Here is a 21,990-nt window from a genome sequence, read left to right as displayed (position 1 = left end):
ATTTTCCACCTGTTATTTTGCCTTTCCCCAGCTGGGAAAAGAATGGAGGAATTACTCACTAATGGATACCTGAAGATAATGATGGGATTCAGGACACTACCCAAGACCATGGCTTGGCTTATTAAATAATGTTAGAGGAATTTTAAAAAATGGTAGAAGCAGGTCACTCTGACCTTTCACCCCCTCACCCTTCTAATCTGAAACAAATTCTAAAATTCCCATGTGAAAGGTACTGTCTCTGAATAAGAAGGAGCAAAGATTCTTATCACAAGAGCCTTTGAGGAATTTGGTGCCAACAAATAAAACTTGTCAAACTAACCCTTCTCTTCCTAGTTATTTCTTCACCATTTACTACCCCTTGCCCAAACCCGTTTGTTTATTCAAATTTATTGTTTCTTTTTCTCAAAGGTATAAAAACTGCCTGCAGTAGCCAATTCTTTGGGTCTTCATTCTCTTGCAAAGGCTTTTGTGTCCATGTAAAAATGCAATGAAAGTTGTGCACTTTTCTCCTGTTAATCTTAGTTTAATTTTCAGACCCAGCCAGGGACTCTAAGAGGATCAAGGGAAACTTTTATGTCCCCTATAATAAGAATCTCCAAAGTGAACTCTCCTTCCTCAAAGTCATGCTAATAGGACCCTTAAACTTAGATTACTCCCCAGAAAAGGAGAACAGAGAGGGAGAGAACTTTGGATTTGGTTGGCTATCAAAAAAGAGACTTTTATATGAACAGGAAGTGAACATGTTTATTATCTAGAGTGTTTCCTCCTGTTGGAAGAAATAAGCATTTGATAGCCAAATTATGGAAAGAGCCTAAATGTCCATCAACTGATGAATGATTAAAGAAATTGTGGTTTATATACACAATGGAATACTATGTGGCAATGAGAAAGAATGAATATGACCTTTTGTAGCAACGTGGATGGAACTGGAGAGTGTTATGCTAAGTGAAATAAGTCATACAGAGAAAGACAGATACCATATGTTTTCACTCCTATGTGGATCCTGAGAAACTTGACAGAAGACCATGGGAGAGGGGAGGGGGGAAAAAAAGGGTTAGAGAGGGAGGGGGCCAAAGCATAAGAGACTCTTAAAAACTGAGAACAAACTGAGGGTTGATGGGGGGTGGGAGGGAGGGGAGGGTGGGTGAGGGGTATTGAGGAGGGCACCTGTTTGGATGAGCACTGGGTGTTGTATGGAAACTAATATGACAATAAATTTCATATTAAAAATAAAAAAAAGAAATAAGCATTTGAGAATTATAATGAATTTAGTAAGAGGAAAATAAAGTTCTATTTTTGAATGTCAGAGTTGTTTCAACTAGCATTACAGCAAATTTTAGAACTGTTATGTAAAGTTTTTATATTTATCAAACTGTATTTATTAAATAATTATTTTTCAGTTTTATTAAGTAGAAGTGTATTTAGTTAAAACTTATAGATTCTGGTCACCCTGAAATAACCAGAATTTTTGTCAGCTTGTAATGTGCTAAACTTTAAAATTCAAAAATAGTAAAAATAACTTTGTTTTATTGCATTTATTAACCACTGTCATTTACTCTGGGTTGAATGATATGAAATTGCTGATGTTTGGCCATTTTTGTAGTTCAAAAATGGCCAGTTGATGTGGTGGACCTTCAGGTGGTTCGTATGGTAGATCTAGATATTCCAGAATATCTAGACCTTTGGGCACTCTAGTTTTGAATCATCTAGAATAGATGATAAACAATGGTTGATAAGATTTACAGAAAGATGTATTTAGCAAGAAACTTGTTTATGGTGAACATAAAATGGAACATAATTTTTGAAAATCATTAAATATGCTGAACATTTATTCATGTTTCCCAAAATTTAATCCAATTTTCCAGTGTGGTCTGCTCAACAAACAACAAACACAAAAAGAATTTTTCCTGGTATTGATACTTTGATTAAAGCAGACTATTAAGTTATTTTGAAAAGTCTTACTTATGTAATACTTTTGATTGATTAAACCATTCTGGTTGTTTTTCTGCTAATTCTTATCTATATACATGTTGAAAGCAATGTTCAAGTAAGCCTTAAACTGAGGCTTTATAATAGTTTTTAATAGTTACTAAGTAGTAACTATTAAATACTCATCAAGTGGAGATAAGTGTTCCTTATGCAAATATGGTGGAATTTTAGGAAGCACCCTAATGAAAGTGGCAATTCAGATAAAAGGAGGGTGTTTGGGGCAGGGGGCACAGCCTTGCGTTCTCATACCATACTGTGCAGTTCTGCTTTTTTGCGCTTAATTCCAGATTCAAATGATTACATTTTATATAGAAAAAAAAAGTTGCTTTTCTGAAATGTATAGGAAAGTAAATTGTTGGGATCATTCATTTCTTATCTTGTGTTCACTTACAAAACTTCGGTAGAGCCAACGGTAAGAAAGGTTATCATCACAAATATAAACCTGCACTTATGGACAGCAGTCTGGAAAAACATTTTCTTTAATGGGGATTTTTGAAGTGTATGGGAATGTAGCAGCTGAAAAAATTTGTTTTCTTTCTCTTTTTCTTGAGCACACTCTGTAAAGGGCTCTCTTACCTCCATGGAGGTCCAGGCCAAAACCCCTTTTGGAGCAGTCACAGCACTGAGCTGTACGGTGATTCTCTGTGTGACGAAGCTTCAGAAACCCTAAGGACCAGTTGCCTCTGAAATCTGGAAAAGGGAATTGCATTCCATATATTCTTTCCATCTGTGATGTGCTAAGGACAGAAATGCATACGATCAATCTTGAAAACATTCCAGGAAAGTCATTGGTGATGCGGTGTTCATGATCTGTTGACATCTAAGATGAATTCGAGATGCCACAGTGATTCTCAATGCCAAATGTATTAATACTGATAATTTAATATTTAAATTATATCATTCTCATCTGTTTCTATACAAGAAGCCTTTCATTTCTCTCGCTTACAAAACATTCCCAAATACAGCATCATGATCCTGTTAACAATCCAAAGAAACCACCGTTTCATGTTCACTCAAAGCCACAATACCTCAGCATTTAATTATTTAGAAATAATAAACAATGGTATCAATGTTTTTCGTTAATCTACAGGTGCATGTTGGTGAGATTTGAAAGTCTGGTTCATTTGACTCATGACAAAAAAACATCCAGTTGTTTAAAACATTGTATTAGTTCAGCCTTGCTGTGAGTTTTTATGGGAACTATGTTTGCCATGGGAAACAAAATTATTGAAGTATTCTCAGAGCAAAACATCTTCCTTAAATTATTGTGGATTCTATTTACTATGGTTTTTTTTCACAGAGAAGATTGTCACATGTAAAAAAAAAAAGGAATGTTTTAAATGCTAATGTCAGGAGTAGTGAACTGGAGAGAAACAAAACAGCCAAAGTAATTTCCTTCCAACGCATGATAAAGGCCAGAATCTAAGAAGAACCTAAGGAAAATAATGTCCAACATTTTTTTAGACTCTTTTCCCTATTTTGAGTATACAGAACTCTCTCACATTTAATCTCTTTCAAAATGTTTATTTATTTATTTTGAGAGAGAGAGAGAGAGAGAGAGAGAGAGAATGGATGCATGAATGGGGGAGGGGCAGACAGAGAGGGAGAGAGAGAGAACCCCAAGCAGGCTCTGCACAGTCAGCACAGAGCCTGATGTGGGGCTCCATCTCAGGAACAATGAGATCATGACCTGACCTGAAACGCTTAACCGACTGAGCCACTCGGGTGCCCCTCTCCCATTTAACTATACGTGTACATGCCATGGCCTTGTATTATTGCTTCCTTTGAGAATGAAGGAGAGAGCCTTGTGTAGGCTATAGTGACCAAAAACAGGACAGCAGTTGTGAGCTGTTGTAATTCATAGTAAGAGGTGATGGAGACAAGGGCTGCAATTCCCCAGGGGAATCATGAAAAATTATGAAATGTCTTGGAATTCTGAAATGTCCCCTTAGCATGTGGGATACAGACTTGAATTACTCAATTTAGATATTTATGAAAACGAACCCAGAAGAACAGGGGATTTTTAGGGAGAAACAAATTAAATGTATTTCTCCCTCCTAATTCTACTTCAAACTGGTTTTCTTCCTTTTGGAAGATTAGAAAGAGAGGTTTATAAATAGTGTTACTGGGAGGGTAAAATTGTATATTTATGAGAGGTCTTGAAACTAGTTAGCTATTTTTCTGTCATGTATAATTAGAGTGATAATTAGAGTAGATCGTCTCTGTTTGCTAGAAAAGTTCAGCCAACATGTGTACATAGTTTACGATAACGGTGAACAGCTTTGCCCTCTGAAACAGTACCCCACAGGCTAGATATAAACTGTAAACATATTACATTTGCTCTGTACACTTAAAATGTTAACTTCCAATATTTAAAAACTGGGAGATTTCACAAGTCTGAAATTTTGGCCTTTTCCTGAAAAATGGTAAACACCTGCAAAGGGGGTTCAAATTCCGAGGGCAGCAAGTAGCTGGGGCTGATGATCCAGACCACTGACTCCTCGAGGTGGGGTGTATAAGCTCCAGTTCTCTGTGGACCACTCATCTGTGCCCTTGTTTGCCTCCTGTTCGGCCCCTGTAGACATTTGAATTACTTAGAAGAGACTTCCCTGTGTTTAGCTGAACATCCGGAAACAGACTATTTTGATTAGGGAGGTACTGTTTTCTCTCCCCCCATTTCTCTAGCCTGTTAGGCTCCAGGAAATGGCTGGGTAGCCAAGAATGACACACAGAGACAGTAAAAAGCTGCCTTCTATAAGAAATCAGGAGAAATTTTCAAGTTGGAGGAGCAGATGAGGAGCAGGGGAAAGGAAAATGAAATTCCAGAAATCAAGTAGAAGCAGTGAGTATATAAACACACTCTTCAGAGGTGAGAACAGTTGGGAATTTAAATAAAGGATGTCTAATATTAAATTTTAAGGTAGTTCCTGTCCTTCACCAGGGACATAACTCTATTTTGTCCTAAACCTTGTATAAGATCCCTATTCACCTGGCCTTAGGTTGATGGACTTTGGAAAACAAAGGGACCGTGATGTGCCACTTGCATGCCATTGGTAGGCAAAAAACTATGCACCCAGGAGGGCAAATGGAGAATTCAGCAGAGGAACAACTGAAAAAGATGAGAAACTGCTCTCACTGCACCCATCCTGTGTAGTGGGAGAGAAACTGGGATCCCTGCATCTCCTGAAACAGAGAATCTAGCTGATTTTCCTTTAAATATGATGTGATTCCTGAAAACCACAGGGAATGCTGATATCCAAGAAACTGACAAAGGACTTACAACCATTAAAACATTCTGTTACAACCCAAAACACGGGCTTCTTTAACTTAAAACTTTTGTTTAAAGACTCGTTATTTTCTAAAACTTAACATTAAGCACTTTGTCAGAAATAATTTCTGTCGGTAGGGATAGTCAATGTAAGCCACAAGAACTTTATCAGAATCCTTTAAGATAGATGCAGAGTAGTGTGGACTCACATCTAATGAGAAAGTGAGATTCTAAAGTAAGGACATAAGACAAACACCACACACATTTAAAATTATCCTTGAAAAATCGCTTCACTGCCATTAAATCACCAGGGTGGGATTCTTTGCATCAAAATCTGTGGCCTCATAACCCGGGGAAATGGGTAACCAGATAAATCAAAGTGTATTTTCCCACACCCTCCATCCACATCTGCCCCGAAAAGTGCAGACACACAGGATGAAAAACTGAACGTGTATAAATGCCACCCCACTATGGACCAAGTAAGTGGATTTTGAGAATTCTATGATGGTGTGGTTTTTGGTACTCTTTGTAAAGTGTTCTCAAGTTTTGATTTGTTTTTCATGATACTGTTTCTAAAATTTAGATGAAACAACAATTACATGAGGCAATTAATAAATATTGTTTATTTTACAGTCTCATTGCTTTGGGTAGCTGTGAACTTCTTTTGAAAGGAAAGCAAATGTTGTGTTTCCTAACATGATGGTCATTCTTTGTACATGGATGGGTTAATGTGTATATAACAGCCTGATGAAACATACTATTTGCCTCAAGTTTCTTCTCCAGCTTGCTTTTAAAGGGGACTAAATCCACCTAAGAGAGAATTAATCAACCCAAATGCTGACTACACATTACTACATGTCTCTTCAGAGTTTGTGAGATACCAGTAATTCTCTCGCCTTTAAAACCACACAGGGCAGCTGTTTTCCCACACTTTTTAACACTGTTGAGCAAAAGATGGGGGAAAAGCATGTAGCTGGAAAAGTTTTATGACTTGAAAAAAATTAAGAGTGACCTGATTTTAAGACTTGTAACTTCCTTTTACATTCTATTCTCATATATACTCACATTTCTCTTCTTATAATTCATATGTACTTCCTATCTATAGCCTTGTTAACATTAGGTAAATAATAAAAATATCTAGGATTTAACTAAAACATTACTGTTTTCTTTAGGATCCTGAAACAAAACTTTATAAAGAATTTATAAATGTTTTGAATAGAGCTAAAATCAACACATCTGTTTTTTGTTTAGTGACAACTTTTAAGGTGTGGTTGGGGACAGGATTCATCCATCTTTGAGTTCACTCAGCTTTGCCAAACTGGAGCTTACATACCAATGTGTCTGTGTTTCTATAAAACTGATGGAATGTCAGCATGATTCTGGGAAAAAGTTGTGTTTTCTTTCCTTCTTCCCAGATTGTATTTTACTACTGCTGATCCAACAAACATCAAGCAAAATTGTAAAGTATATGTCTGGGGTGCATTTCTGTTGTAAGGAACGACTGGGATGGAATTAACCCAAAATAAACTTAATTTGTTAAAATATTTTTTCTCAGGGGTACAATCAATCCAAATTTAGAGAAGGCTTATATTGTAGCTGAATACTGTACAGAAAAGTAACCTGAATAAAGAGATGGTTTGGATTTATCAAACTAATATTTGCCAATATATTTTTTATAACCTCTGAAATCTGCACTGTTTTTCTTTTAATTTACTTATTTGAACTCAAGTAAGTTAACAGTGTAGTATGCGTTTCAGGAGTAGAATGCAGGGATTCATCACTTACATGTAACACTTGGTGCTCATCCCAACAAGTGCCCTCTTTATACCTACCACCCATTTAGCCCATCCCCCCAACCAACTCCCTTCCAGCAACCCACAGTTTGTTCACTGTATTTAAGAGTCTCTTATGGGTCTATCTATTTTTATCTTATTTTTCCTTCTTTTCCCCTATGATTATCTCTTTGGTTTCTTAAATTCCACATATGAGTGAAATCATATGATGTTTGTCTTTCTCTGACTGCTTATTTCACTTAGCATAAGTGCTAGTTCAATCCACATTGTTACAAATGGCAAGATTTCCTTCTTTTTGATCACCAAGTAATATTCCATTGCATCCATTTACCCCTTCTTCTTTGTCCATTTGTTAGTCTAGGGACATTTGGGATCTTTCCATAATTTGGCTGTTGTTTATAGCACTGCTATAAACATTGGGGTGCACGCACCCCCTTCAAATCAGCATTTTTGTATCCTTTGGACAAATACTTAGTAGTGCAATTGCTAGGTCATAGGGTAGCTCTATTTTAAATGTTTTGAGGAACCTCCATACCGTTTCCAGAGTGGCTGCAACAGTTTGCATTCCCATAAGCAGTGCAAAAGGGTTCCTCTTCCTCTATATCCTTGACAACATTTGTTGTTTCCTGCACTGTTGATTTTAACCATTCTGACAGGTGTGAGCTCATATCTCATTGTGGTTTTGATTTGTGTTTCTCTGATGATGAGTCATGTTGAGCATCTTTTCATATGTCTGTCAGCTATCTGGATATCTTCCTTAGAAAAGTGTCTGTACATGTCTTCTGCCCATTTCTTCACTGGATGATTTGTTTTTTGGGTGTTGAGTTTGAAAAGTTCTTAATAGATTTTGGTTACTAATGCTGTATATGATATGTCATTTGCAAATATCTTCTCCCATTCCATTGGTTGCCTTTGGTTTTGTTGATTGTTTCCTTTGCCGTGCAGAAGCTTTATATCTTGATGAGGTCTCAATGGTTCATTTTTGCTTTTGTTTCCCTTGCCCCCAGAGATATGTCTACTAAGAAGTTGTTGCAGCTGAGGTCAAAGATGTTGTTGCCTATTTTCTCCCTAGGATTTCGTTGGTTTCCTGTTTTACATTTAGGTCTTTCATCCATTTTGAGTTTATTTTTGTGTATGGAGTAAGAAAGTGGTCCAGGTTCATTCCTCTGCAGGTCACTGTCCAGTTCTCTCAGCACCATTTTCTGAAAGGACTGTCTTTTCCATTGGATATTATTTCCTGTTTTGTTGAAGATTAGTTGGCCATATCTTTGTGGGTCCATTTGTGGGTTCTCTGTTCTTTTCCATTGACCTATGGGTCTGTTTTTGTGCCAGTACCCATACTGTCTTGATGGTTACAGCTTTGTAATGCAGCTTGACGTCTGGAATTGTGACGCCTCCAGCTTTGGTTTTCTTTTTCAACATTAAAGTGGGTATTTGGGGGCTTTCCCAGTTCCATACAAATTTTAAGATTGTTTGTTCTAGTTCTGTGAAGAATGCTGGTGTTATTTTGACAGGGATTGCATTGAATGTGTAGATTGCTTTGGGTAGTATAGGCATTTTAACAATATTTGTTCTTCTGATCCATAAGCATGGAATGTGTTTCCATTTCTTTGGGTCTTCTTCATTTTCTTTAATAAGCTTTCTATAGTTTTCAGCATACAGATCTTTTACCTCTGTAAAAGTTAGATTTATTCCCAGGTATCTTATGGTTTTTGGTGCAATTGTAAATGGGATTGATGCCTTCCTTGATTTCTCTTTCTGCTGCTTCATTATTGGTTTATAGAGATTCAACTGATTTCTGTGCATTGATTTTATATCCTGTGACTTTGCTGAATTTATATGTTGGGTCTAACAGTTTTTTGGTGGAGACTGTCAGGTGTTTCATGTAGAGTATCATGTCATCTGCGAAGAATGAAAGTTTCACTTATTCTTTGCTAATTTGGATAACTTTCCTTTCTTTTTGTTTCCTGATTGCTGAGGATTTCAAGTACTATGTTGAACAACAGTGGTGAGAATGGACATCCTTGTCGTGTTTCTGACCCTAGGGGGAAAGGTCTCAGTTTTTCCCCATTGAGGATGATGTTAGTTGTAGGCCTTTAATATATGGCTTTTATGATGCTGAGGTTTATTCCTTCTATCCCTTCTTTCTTGAGGGATTTTTTTATCAAGAAAGGATGCTGTATTTTGCCAAATCTTTTTTCTGCATTTATTGAAAGGATTATATGGTTCTTATCTTTTCTTTTTTTTAATATGGTGTATCACATTGATTGATTTGTGAATATTGAACCAGCCCTGCAGCCCAAGAATAAATCCCACTTGATCATGGTGAATAATTCTTTTAATGTATTGCTGAATTAGATTTACTAGTATCTGGTTGCGAATTTTTACCTCCAGTTTCATCAGTGATATTGGTCTGTAATTCTTCTTTTTACTGGGGTCTTTGGTTTTGGAATCAAAATAATGCTAGCTTCATAGAATGAGTTTGGAAGCTTTCCTTCCATTTCTATTTTTTGGAACTGTTTGAGAAGACTAGGTATTAACTCTTCTTTAAATGTCTGGTAGAATTCCCCTGGGAAACCATCTGGCCCAGGACTCATTTCTTGGGGAGATTTTTGATAACTGATTCAATGCATTTGCTGGTTATGGGTCTATTCAAAATTTCTATTTCTTCCTGTTTGAGTTTTTGTAGTGTGTGAGTTTCTAGCAATTTGTCCATTTCTTCCAGATTGCACAGTCTGTTGGCATATAATTTTTATAGTATTATCTTATAATTGTTTGTATTTCTGTGGTGGTTTTGATCTCTTTCTTTCATTTGTGATTTTATTTATTTAGATCCTCTCTCCTTTCTTTTTGAGAAGTCTGGCTAGCAATGTTTTTTTTTTTTTATTCTTTCAACAAAACAGCTTTTAGTTTCATCAATCTGTTCTACTGTTTTTGTTTGTTTGTTTCTATTTCATTTATTTCTGATCTAATCTTAATTATTTCCCTTCTTCTACTGACTTTGGGCTTTTTTTGCTGCTCCTTTTCTAGCCCCTTTCGGTGTAAAGTTAGGTGTATTGGGGACCTTTCTTGTTCTTTGACACAGGTGTGAATTCCAATGTAATTTCCTCTTAGGACTGCCTTTGCTGTATCCCAAAGGGTTTGGACTGTCATGTTTTCATTTTCATTTGCTTCCATGTAATTTGTAATTTCTCCTTTAACTTCCTGGTTAACCCATTCATTCTTTACTAAGGTGTTCTTTAACCTCCATGCATTGTAGGCTTTCCAAATTTTTTCTTGTGGTTGATTTCAAATTTAATAGTGTTGTGATCTGAAAATACGCATGGTATGATCTTCATCTTTTTATACCTGTTGAGGACTGATTTGTTACCCAGTATATGATCTATTCTGGAGAATGTTCCTTGTGCATTGGAGAAGAATGTGTATTCTGCTGTTTTAAGATGAAATTTTCTGAATATATCTGTTAAGTCCATCTGGTCCAGTGTGTCATTCAAAGCCATTGTTTCCTTGTTAATTTTCTGCTTAGATGATCTGTCTATTGTTGTAAGTGGGGTATTAAAGTCTCCTACTATCATGGTATTATTATCAATGAGTTTCTATATGTTTGCGATTAATTGAAGTATATATTTGTGTGCTTCAAGTCAGGGGGCATAAATATTTACAAGTGTTAGATCTTCTTGATGGAAAGACCCCTTAATTATGACACAATGCTCTTCATCTCTTGTTACAGTCTTTCTTTTAGAATCAAGTTTATCTGATGGCTATTCAGGCATTCTTTTGTTTTTTTAATTTTATCTTTTATTTTTTAAAATTTACAACCAAATTAGTTAGCATATAGTGCAGCAATGATTTCAGGAGTAGACTCCTTAGTGCCCCTTACCCATTTAGCCCATCCCCCCTCCCACAACCCCTCCAGCAACCCTCAGTTTGTTCTCCATATTTATGAGTCTCTTATGCTTTGTCCCCCTCCCTGTTTTTATATTATTTTTGTTTCCCTTCCTTTATGTTCATCTGTTTTCTCTCTTAAAGTCCTCATATGAGTGAAGTCATATGATATTTGTCTTTCTCTGACTAATTTCACTTAGCATAATACCCTCCAGTTCCATCCACATCGTTGCAAATGGCAAGATTTCATTCTTTTTGATGGCCGTGTAATACTCCATTGTATATATATACCACATCTTCTTTATCCATTCATCCATCAATGGACATTTTTCCCCTTTCCATACTTTGCCTATTGTTGAGAGTGCTGCTATAAACATGGGGGTGCATGTGTCCCTTTGAATCATCACACCTGTATCCCGTGGATAAATGCCTAGTAGTGCAATTGTTGCGTCGTAGGGTAGTTCTATTTTCAGTTTTTTGAGGCACCTCCATACTGTTTTCCAGAGTGGCTGCACCAGCTTGCATTCCCACCAACAATTCAGGCATTCTTTTGACTTCCATTAGCATGATAGATTGTTCTCCATCCCCTCACTTTCAATCTACTGGTGGCTAAATGAGTCTCTTGTAGGCAGCATATAGATGGATCTTGATTTTTAAAAATCCATTCTGATGCCCTATGTCTTTTGATTAGAGCATGTAGTCCAATTACATTCAGAATGATTAGTGAAAGATATGAATTTAGGGCCACTATGTTATCTGTAGAGTTGGTGTTTCTGGTGATATTCTCTGGTCCTTTATAGTCTTTGTTGCTTTGGTCTTCCTTTTTTATTTTTCTCCACTCAGAGAGTTCCCCTTAGAGTTTCTAACAGGAGTTTAGTGGTCATCAATTCCTTTAGTTTTTGTTTGAGAAAGTCTTTATCTCTCCTTCTATTCTGAATGAAAGCCTTGCTGGATAAAAGGATCTTGGCTGTGTATTTTGCCCATTCAGCTCATTGAATATTTCCTGCCACTCCCTTTTGGCCTGCCAAGTTTCAGTGGACAGGTCTGCTACTAACCTTATGTGTCTACCCTTCTAGGTTAAGCACTTTTTGTCCCTAGCTGCTTTCAGAATTCTCTTTCTTTGTATTTTGCCAGTTTCACTATGATATGTTGTGGTGTTGACCTGTTTTTGTTGATTTTGAAGCTAGTTCTCTGTGCCTCTTGGCCATGGATGTCTATTTCCTTCCCCAAATTAAGTAAGTTCTCAGTTATAATTTCTTCAAATAAACCTTCTGCCACTTTTTCTTGCTCTTCTTCTGGGACTCCTATGATACTAATATTGTTTTATTTATGAAATCACTTAGTTCTCTAAGTCTCCCCACATGATCCAGTTAATTTCATTTCTTTCATTTTTTTCAGCTTCATTATTTTCCATAATTTTATCTTCCATTTCACCTATTCTCTCCTTTGCTTCTTCAATCCTTGCTGTCACTGTATCTAGTTTATTTTGCATCTCAGTTATATCATTTTTTAATTCATCCTGACTGGTTCTCATGTCTTTGATCTCTGCAGCAAGGGTTTCTTTTGAAATCTGCACTATTGAAAATTGAATGTGTAGTCCTGAAGTACTTCAGTGAACGGAGCAGGTTGTTTCTGTTCATTTGGAAGATTCTTGTAATATGTGCAAACTGCCATGATAACTCAGTGAACAGCTTTGCCACCTGCTCACTGAGTTCTTGCATTTCTATGTCCCTGCAAAGCTATCTTTTAAATGATTATATTTGCATTTTAGACCAGAAAGCATCAAATATAGATGTGAACTGCTTATTATTTTGGCCGTCTCAGAATAAGGAATTTAGACAAAGTGCAGCTTCTACACCATGGTACAGATGGAGTTACTTGAACTAGAAAGAAGCTACACTACAATATATTTCATCTATTTATATAATTTACTTCATGATAAACAGAAGCAAGGGCTACAATCTATTCTCTTTACATTTAATCCCAAGTGGGAAATTTACTAGGCTTCATAGAAAGTATAAAATGACAATAATCAATGTTCCCAGACCATTAGCTGTTTATACTGTCATGTATAATTATAGTAGTAGGGTTCCTGCTTTAAACCTTATATGCACAAGTACTTTTTGGACTCTAATCATAATTGTGGGCATTTCAATACATAACTTTTATTGCATCTCAGAACTACATATTTTATGCAACTATTGTGCCATTGATTTTGGTAATATTTTTCTTAGTCACAAGGAAGAGATGGTAAAATCATAGTCACTAGCCGATCATCAAGTAAGACAAGCCAAAATGCATAGTCTTCTTAGGCAATAGGTTATATAAGCCAGCACATGAACTGACTGGGAAAAGATTTCTTAGCCAAGATGTTTGCTCCCATTCTATTCTGAAAATCTTTGCTGTTGAAATGAATAATAGAGTAATAGAAGAAGGATGGTGTGGGGCTAACATGTCAGCCTTGGAGGGCTCAGAGTTGCCTACTGAGGTATTCATTTGAAATTTATGTATGCATGATTTCACTTGGATATCTGGGAAATCTTTGGACTCTGCCAAACTCTTTGATTTCCTAGGAAGTTTCACTTGTTTTCTTTTCCTTTCCATTCCCTTCTCTCTCTCTCTCTCTCTCTCTGTCACATACACACATGGAAACACACAGATACACACACACACACACACACACACACACACACACACACCCTACTCCCATATGACTTTGACACACAGAGCTTCCTCCTACAGTATAAAAATATCCTTTCAAATTATTTCACCATTGTTACAGAGTTTATCTTTCCAATCTGAATGGGTGAATTTATGATGGTGAGGTGAATGTTTATGTTAAAGCCATTAAAATGATATGCTGCAAACAGACATTTCTTTGGGCAACAGGAAATTAACTAGATTGTGATTGGGTTTGAAGTTTATATCATTTCCAGGGATAAGGAGACTCTTGGATGAGTAGAAACTGATTTGACTGTAGGTTTTCTTGTCAATTCCTCATATCTGTGAGTTATAAAGCTTTATTCTGATGGCAGAAAATTAATTCACTCTGATGTCTTGATTGCTTTCCTACAGTGCTCCTTCCATGTCTCTATACCAGCAATTGTTGTAGCAGGAGAGCAAGAATGGGTTTGCTTCATGGTGGGTTGGCCCCATTCCCCATGAGGGTAAGGAATCTGAGATGGGGAAGGCTAGCCAAGAAGGAATTTTTTCTCATTACTTCAGTAGTCAATGGCAAAATTTTAGATGGTATGTTTTATCTGTATAGAGATGTGGTGAGTTTGTTTGATTTATCCAACATAAGAGGGAAAGCAAGCAGTTTTGCAACGATTTTCTTACTAATTAAAGTGTAAGGTAAAATCATATCCCCTTTATAGAGGCCAGCGGTGACATTTAATGCAGGAGATTTTTGGCCCAAAGCCCAATACAAGATGTAGTGCAAAAATACTTTCCAGCATTGGGGGCATTTGATTGTCAGTAATGCTAGCATGCTATCTTGTTTTCAAATAGAAATGCCTGAGAAAATAGAATTTTCTAACCCTGAATAATGTGACATTATTTATACACTCAGGAAGATTACAAGGGGCTCAAACTCACCAGGAGCTGTCTAAGAAGAAAAGTCTATGAAGAAAAAAAAAAAGATTCTGGATCATGATTTTCACACTATTTATGATTTCTTGAAAGCTTGACTGCTTTGATAAATTTGACATCAATTTATAGGGGCCATACACAGTATAAGTAAATAAACAAGGATTTTAGTTTCCTTTGTAAGATTTATAATGTAAAGTTTCACTCCTTGGACTCCTTCCATTCACCTATTGGACAATATGAAAGACTATTGATTAGGGGTCTAGCAAAAAGGGACTGATGACTGATACAAGAAACTTCATTGAGTACAGATCATTACTTCTAATATATATACATCTTTTTATCCAAGCCCCTCTGGTGGGAGGCAGGTGAGTGTATTAAGAAATGGCCCTTTCAAGAAGTCTGGGCACATAATCTGAAGAAATTAGTTCCAAACACATAATCTCTCAGAAATATCATTTATCCTAATATTTTATAGAAACTTTTTATTCTTCTTTTTTAAATCTCTCAGCTGGCTTTAAATTAAAAAATATTAACTTATTGCAAAAAATAAAAACTGATTTCTTTACTTGTTGTATTGAGTTACTTATTTCAATTATTCAATCACTTGGCTCTGTGTGTATATGTATGCTTATCCATATAAACATACAATTATACATATTTCTAATCTGTGGTCTTTAGAAAAAATACTATTTTTCCGTGTGAAAAGCTTTGATTTTGTTTATTTTGCACAGGCTTTATTTAAAAAAAATTAATGTTTATTATTTATTTTTGAGAGAGAGAGAGAGAGAACAGGGGAGGGGCAGAAAGAGAGGGAGACACAGAATCGGAAGCAGGCTCCAGACTCTGAGTTGTCAGCACAGAGCCTGATGCAGGGCTGGATCCCATGAACTGTGAGATCATGACCTGAGCTGAAGCTGGTCACTTAACTGATTGAGTCACCCAGGCACCCCCAGGTTTTATTTTACAAGCAATGTCAGGATTTAGAGGGTCTTAAGAAGAGTTATGCCATCATACATATACTAAATGGAAAATGACTGTGGATAAGGGTAGAAACAGGGATGTCAGTTAGAAAGTTATTGCTACAATGTAAGTAGGAGAAGGAGAAGCCTGAACTAAAGTGGCATAATCCAGATGAAGAGAAATGAGCAAATTATATTCTCAGAATGAAGACGACTTGCTGGTGAACAAGATGTAGAATATGAGGGAAGAAGAGTCATGGATGATTCCTTGGATTTTGTTCTAAGTAACTGCATAGGTAGGGGTGCCATTTACTGAGATGGGGAGACTAGGAAGAAATGGTTGTGGGTTGAAAAAATAACTCTTGTTTTTGCTGTTAAATTCGTGGTGCCTGTTTTATGTTTTTAATTATAAGCATTAAGTAGCAGTTAGATTTATAACTCTGGACCTCAGGGTAGAGACAGGAAACTAAGATGAATTTATATCTCCATTTGCATTTTATTTAAAGTCAAGGTAGTGGGTGAGACATGTGAAAATAGAGAGGAAAAAGAAAATAGGATAAAGCTCTTGGCCACTATAATATTTATGTTGGGGGAAAAGAGTCAGCAAACAAAACTAAAAAAGAATAGCCAATGTGCCAGGAAATAAGCCAGGAGAGGATGATTTCCCAGAAGCCAAGAGACAAGACCTTTGGAGAAGCAACTTAACAATCAACTGTGAAAACACTATTTGTCTAAGAATGAATCATTTGGGAAATGTGAGCATGTAAAAAGCATTTATCTGATCTTGCAATATGGCACCCATTGTTAACCAGGACAGACTTATGGCATGGTAGGGATTTCAGCCTACCTAAGGTGGGTTCAGGACAGTGTGGGAGAGGAGAAAATATACTAGATATAGGCAACAGGTTTAGAATAAAAGAGGAATAGACAAAAGAGGCAGTATGGAAAAAGAAAATACGGGCAAATGAGGCATTTCTCAGATGGGAGCTAATTCAGCCTATTTTTCTGCTAATGGACATGATCCAATAGAGAACAGGAGAGAGGATGCAGGCAGAAGGGATGATTTCAGGAGAGAAGTCACAAGGTCAGTGAGTAATTGGTGTTGAGAGCATGGAGGAATTCCTGTCTATTCATTTCCATTTTCTCAGTTAATTAAAAAGTGAGATTATCACTAAAGGGAGAAAGCAGGGGTGTTGGAGTTTGGAAGACAGAGGTGTGAAATAGTCTGGTCAGGAAAAGGGAAATTGAATTAATAGAAAAATGCATTAGTAGTAAGGTTGTTGGTTATGGTAATAGATCATGGCCTTTGAGAATTCAATGATCAGAGTTTCAAAGATTTTAAGATGTATTAGATGGTATTTTTCATTTTGCAGAGGTATGAATTTAAGTCACATGCCAAAGAATGAAAGTGTCCCACCTAATTAAGCTTCCCTAATAATTCTTTTAGAGAGATTCTCAAAGAAAAACTAACAAGAAAAGAATTTTTTTTCCTTTCATATTACCCCTAAAAAGAAAACATTAGTGTTGAGGTTGAAAGTGAAACAAATGTCAAGGAGTCATCATCAAGGGTGATGATTCTCATCCAGATAGGTCCATTAGTTAGAGTGAAATGTCTATTTTAGTGAAGACTTAGACCAGTGACATGAACAAGCATACCCTATTGTCGTGGAAACAATATAAAGTATGACTGGAATGTTCTAGCAAATGCTCCAACCACTCACAAGAGGATACTCTCCGGAAACATGTGGCTTGACTAAAGTGTGATTTGAGAGAAAACCAAGAGCCTGGACAAACATTTCTCATTAGCAGATTCACAAAGGTCTTGGAATGTATCCTTCACCACATGCAGGATTTACTTCATCCTCTGGTCCACAGTTTTCATGCCTCTCCTGCTTCCAGGTGTATTATGGGCTTGCAGATCCTGGTGAAAATCACTAGGTTTCTCTCTCATCTACATTCTGAATAAGAAGAAAAGTAAATGTTTTATTTCTACATTATTGAATGTATTTAAACATAACATTTTTTTCCTACTTCTCTTTAAAAATGACTTTCAAATTTAAGTGAAATGATGTTCTGTTCAGCCCTATTAAGTAAACCTTCTTCTTCTTATTATTATTTTAATTTTTTATGTTTATTTATTTTTGAGAGAGAGCACACGCGTGAGTGAGGGAGGGAGACACAGAATCCAAAGCAGGCTCCAGGCTCTGAGCTGTCAGCACAGAGCCTGACGTGGGGCTCGAACTCATGAACCATGAGATCATGACCTGAGCCGAAGCCAGATACTTAACTGACTGAGCCACCCAGGCACCGCTTATGATTATTATTATTATTAATGAAGTTTGAAAATATCTGGTGATATATTTGTGCTCACACACCTGGAGAAGAAGCAAAGAACACTAGCAGCCTTCTAAAATAATAAATAATATTGACCTTAAATCCTGCATTTTTAAATTATGCTTTTACTAACCAGAAGGTTTCTCAGCTAACTTTTATGTTAACTGCAATATTTTTCCTATTTAAAATCTTATATTGTGGATGTGGCAAAATTAGGATTTGTGATTGGGAAAATCTCCAGAAACAATAAGATAAGCTCTGAGAGATTCACTTACATGTCATCCAGTTTAAAGTCCACCTTTACGTATTAGAAAACCAAGTCCCACAAAAATTAAGAGACTTGCTTAAGGTTGTTCACTTGTTAATAGGATTACAGCTGGGGTTGTATTTCTTGACAACTGTTTCAATGTGTTTTCCATTGTGTTACAGTCTACAGAAACTTAACTACAAAACCACCAAATTCGAGAGCTGAAAAGGACCCTAGAGATTGAGCTTCAACCATCTCATTTTATGAAAGAGGAAATACAGATCCAGGAAAATTAAATTGTTGCAAAGTTATATAGTGAGTGTAATAGGAAGTTAGTAGGGACTATGCTTGCCTCGGGTTTCAACTGAGGTACCATAAGGAAAAGTATCAGATAGCAGGGAGTGTAGGCAGTCATCCCTGTCCCCATATGCTTATTTTTAAGGAAATGGTACAGGAAAAGTGACTCTTGCACCCCTCCAGCAGACAAGGATATATAAAGATATCAGAGGCAGTGAAAAAGGGAAAACATTGGTAAGGAAAAAGAATTTCTTTGGAGAAAGCTCTCCTTTGCTGCGAGCCCCCAAACTTTGAAGAAGACTTTGGGGGATGTTAATTTCTAAGGCCAAGACTAGAGAAGACACCTTTGAGAGAACAATTCGGTATGCCACCTCCATATCTGATGGCAGAGTCAGAAGAACGCAGTGTTGGGATTGCTTAACTCTCTGAGTTTGCACGGAATTTACTACTATTTATTATGGACCAGTGTGGACCATTGAAAGTGAAAGAGCCAACATGGGACTTTAGGGTCCTGTCCAACAGTGCCACCTCAAGGGGCAAGGAGACTTCAGCAGAAAGAGAGAGATCACTATGGAATGCCCAGTAGCTGAGCTGCCATCACCCAGAACAGAGGTTCATTCTTCAGGGGAAAGGGGTCCTCAGGAAACTGGAGCCCAGAAAGGACACTGCAGAGTTTTTTCTTCCCTCAAGCCCAGAGAGGAGAGTCAACCTGTCATGGCACCAGTCCAAGTAAGAACCATCTATATCTCTTCATTCACTGCAACTAGTGAGTGAGAGAAGATCTTGACCAGGACAAGCGGAGGGCAGAGTGACAACTGTGGGCTTCCAGCCTGAACCAATTTTGGGAGGAGAAGAGGAGAAGATTTGGTGATAGGTCAAATTCAGAATTTTTCAATGGACATTCTATATACTGACATGAGACTGTGTTTGACTTGTAGAGATTGTCAAGTGTTGTGCTATCTAGGGGTGAGTGGGAACAAAAGCCATGTGAACTGTCTCAGTTTTCATCAGGGGTAGAGAAGCTTACAATCTGAGGGAGTTAGAGTTGATGTTGCGTTTTGTCCACAGTTCGTGGGTCAATGTGTTCGGCGTGCTGGTTGTAGGAATCTCACCTAGGGCTATTTTCACTGAACTCTGCTGTCTCAAATGAAAAGTGTGAGAATTGCAAGAGGAACAAATTTACTTAGTTTTTATATCTATTTGCCATAAAAAATTAAGAAAATATTCGTATCTTGAAAGTTTTGAAAAAAATCTCGGTGTGTAGTAGATTTCCAGTACTGTTTCATGAATGAATGAATGAAACAAAGAACTGCCATCACTGAGCGGCACAAGATGGAGAGTCACTGAAGTCCGACAAGCAGGAACAGCTGCAGACACTCATGCCAATCAGAAGGAAAGCTAACGTCTGGAACACCAAGGAAAGAAAAACACAAACATTGCTCTGTGTGCCAAGACTGGCCACCAGGCCCATCCTGATTGTATTTAGGACACCAGCGGTCAAATGTAAATATGGGTCAGCTGAGTTATTTTACTTAGGCCAAGTTATATACACAATACATGTCCATGCTTTCAATCAGGAAAAGAACACATGGAGCTTGCTGGCTTGTTTTTAAGGCTTTGGGACTTGCAATAAATCTTGTTCTTTCCACCTCAGAAGGATCAACAGGGGCAAGAGAAGCCTTGCCTTTTTCCCACCACAACTGACTCTAGCATATGTTCAAAATCATCATCCCTGACTTGCACTCCCATAACTGAACTGCCGCCACCCGCAGGGCTCCTTCCAGACTCAGTGTCCAATTACAACATTTCCGCCAACCTGAAGGATGGAGGGATTGAAATGAGTGGCTCTTAGCAAAAGTCCAAGTGTTACCAGCCTGTTCATTCAATCTCACACGTTGGAGAAAGAATCTGGTTGTGAACGCAGGCTTTTATTTTCAGACCAAAGTCAGTATCCTGACGACACAGGCGACATTCATGCTACCTCCTCAGATCCGTGCCATGGTGTCTCTTAATGGCAAAATTGGACAGAAACATGTAGAAAAGACATGGCAAGTAATCATTAAGAAGGCAGTTGACAATATTGTTGGAATTTCAGTGAGGGACATTAGAAGGGAAAACTTTTCTTTAAAAATTTATAGATCAGCCATAGGATGTTTGATGTTACAAGATTGTAAGTCTGAAGAACAAAGGGGAGTCTAAAGAATAGTTTGGTTTCAAATGATTACTTCTGGATTTTGGTGAAGATTCTCCAGTCATATGAATTGTCTTGTGAAAGTAATACTTTTATTTTTTTCCTTGATCAGTTTTGCCACACTATACCTATATTTCAAGCGTGCTGTTAGCTAATCTACCCTTAGGTGGCCAATGCCCCTACTTGTTACACTTTAAACTATTTGAGGTACCATAAAACATACCTGATAAAAAATACGGAAATCCACATTGCTATTTAAAAATTTTTGACTATAGATGCTGGAGAGGATGTGGAGAAACGGGAACCCTCTTGCACTGTTGGTGGGAATGCAAATTGGTGCAGCCGCTCTGGAAAACAGTGTGGAGCTTCCTCAGAAAATTAAAAATAGACCTACCCTATGACCCAGCAATAGCACTGCTAGGAATTTAGCCAAGGGATACAGCAGTACTGATGCATAGGGGCACTTGTACCCCAATGTTTATAGCAGCACTCTCAACAATAGCCAAATTATGGAAAGAGCCTAAATGTCCATCAACTGATGAATGGATAAAGAAATTGTGGTTTATATACACAATGGAGTACTACGTGGCAATGAGAAAGAACGAAATATGGCCCTTTGTAGCAACGTGGATGGAACTGGAGAGTGTTATGCTAAGTGAAATAAGCCATACAGAGAAAGACAGATACCATATGTTCTCATGGGGATCCTGAGAAACTTAACAGAAACCCATGGGGGAGGGGAAGGAAAAAAAAAAAAGAGGTTAGAGTGGGAGAGAGCCAAAGCATAAGAGACTCTTAAAAACTGAGAACAAACTGAGGGTTGATGGGCTGGGGGGGGGGGGTGGGAGGGAAGGGAGGGTGGGTGATGGGTATTGAGGAGGGCACCTTTTGGGATGAGCACTGGGTGTTGTATGGAAACCAATTTGACAATAAATTTCATATATTGAAAAAAAAAATTTTCTCAGTCCTGATGTGGCGTCTTGCAAAAACGGACAAAATTCTCCACCTTTTCTGAAGGGCCTTGGCATTGGCAATGAGACTTTATCTATCTCCCCACTTTTTAAATCTGAGCTGGCCACGTGACTTTAGCCAATAGAATGCAAAGTAGGTAATATTGGGCCTCAGAGATCTCCTCTCCATCTTTGAACACTATGATTAGGGTAGCCCATTGAAGGATGAGAGACATATAATACAGTTATTTCTCTCACCTTGGACAAAAATATACCAACTGGCATACAGCTGAGTAAGGCCACCCTAAATTAGTTAGGGGCCAATCCCCCCCCCACAGCTAACTGAAGAACACAAATGGGTCCAATGGAGATCAGCTAACCAGCCACCTGACTCAGAACTGTAAGCCAAAAAAGGGGGGGAGGCTATTGTTTTAAACGACTAAGTGCTGGTTAGTTTATTATATAGTGATGATTAACTGATGTGTC

General features: G+C 37.4%; 1 long non-coding RNA gene across 2 annotated transcripts in view; it reads left to right on the top strand.

Annotated features, from left to right (window-relative positions):
* The window catches only part of LOC122198627, a 136,003-nt gene that overhangs the window by 113,095 nt on the left and 918 nt on the right, over nt 1–21,990 (top strand). The window lies entirely within an intron of this gene.

Source organism: Panthera leo, chromosome C2 (assembly GCF_018350215.1).
Source record: "Panthera leo isolate Ple1 chromosome C2, P.leo_Ple1_pat1.1, whole genome shotgun sequence".
Lineage (NCBI taxonomy): Eukaryota > Metazoa > Chordata > Mammalia > Carnivora > Felidae > Panthera > Panthera leo.
Note: the sequence above shows the minus strand (reverse complement) of the source record. Positions and strands in the feature narration are given on the sequence as shown.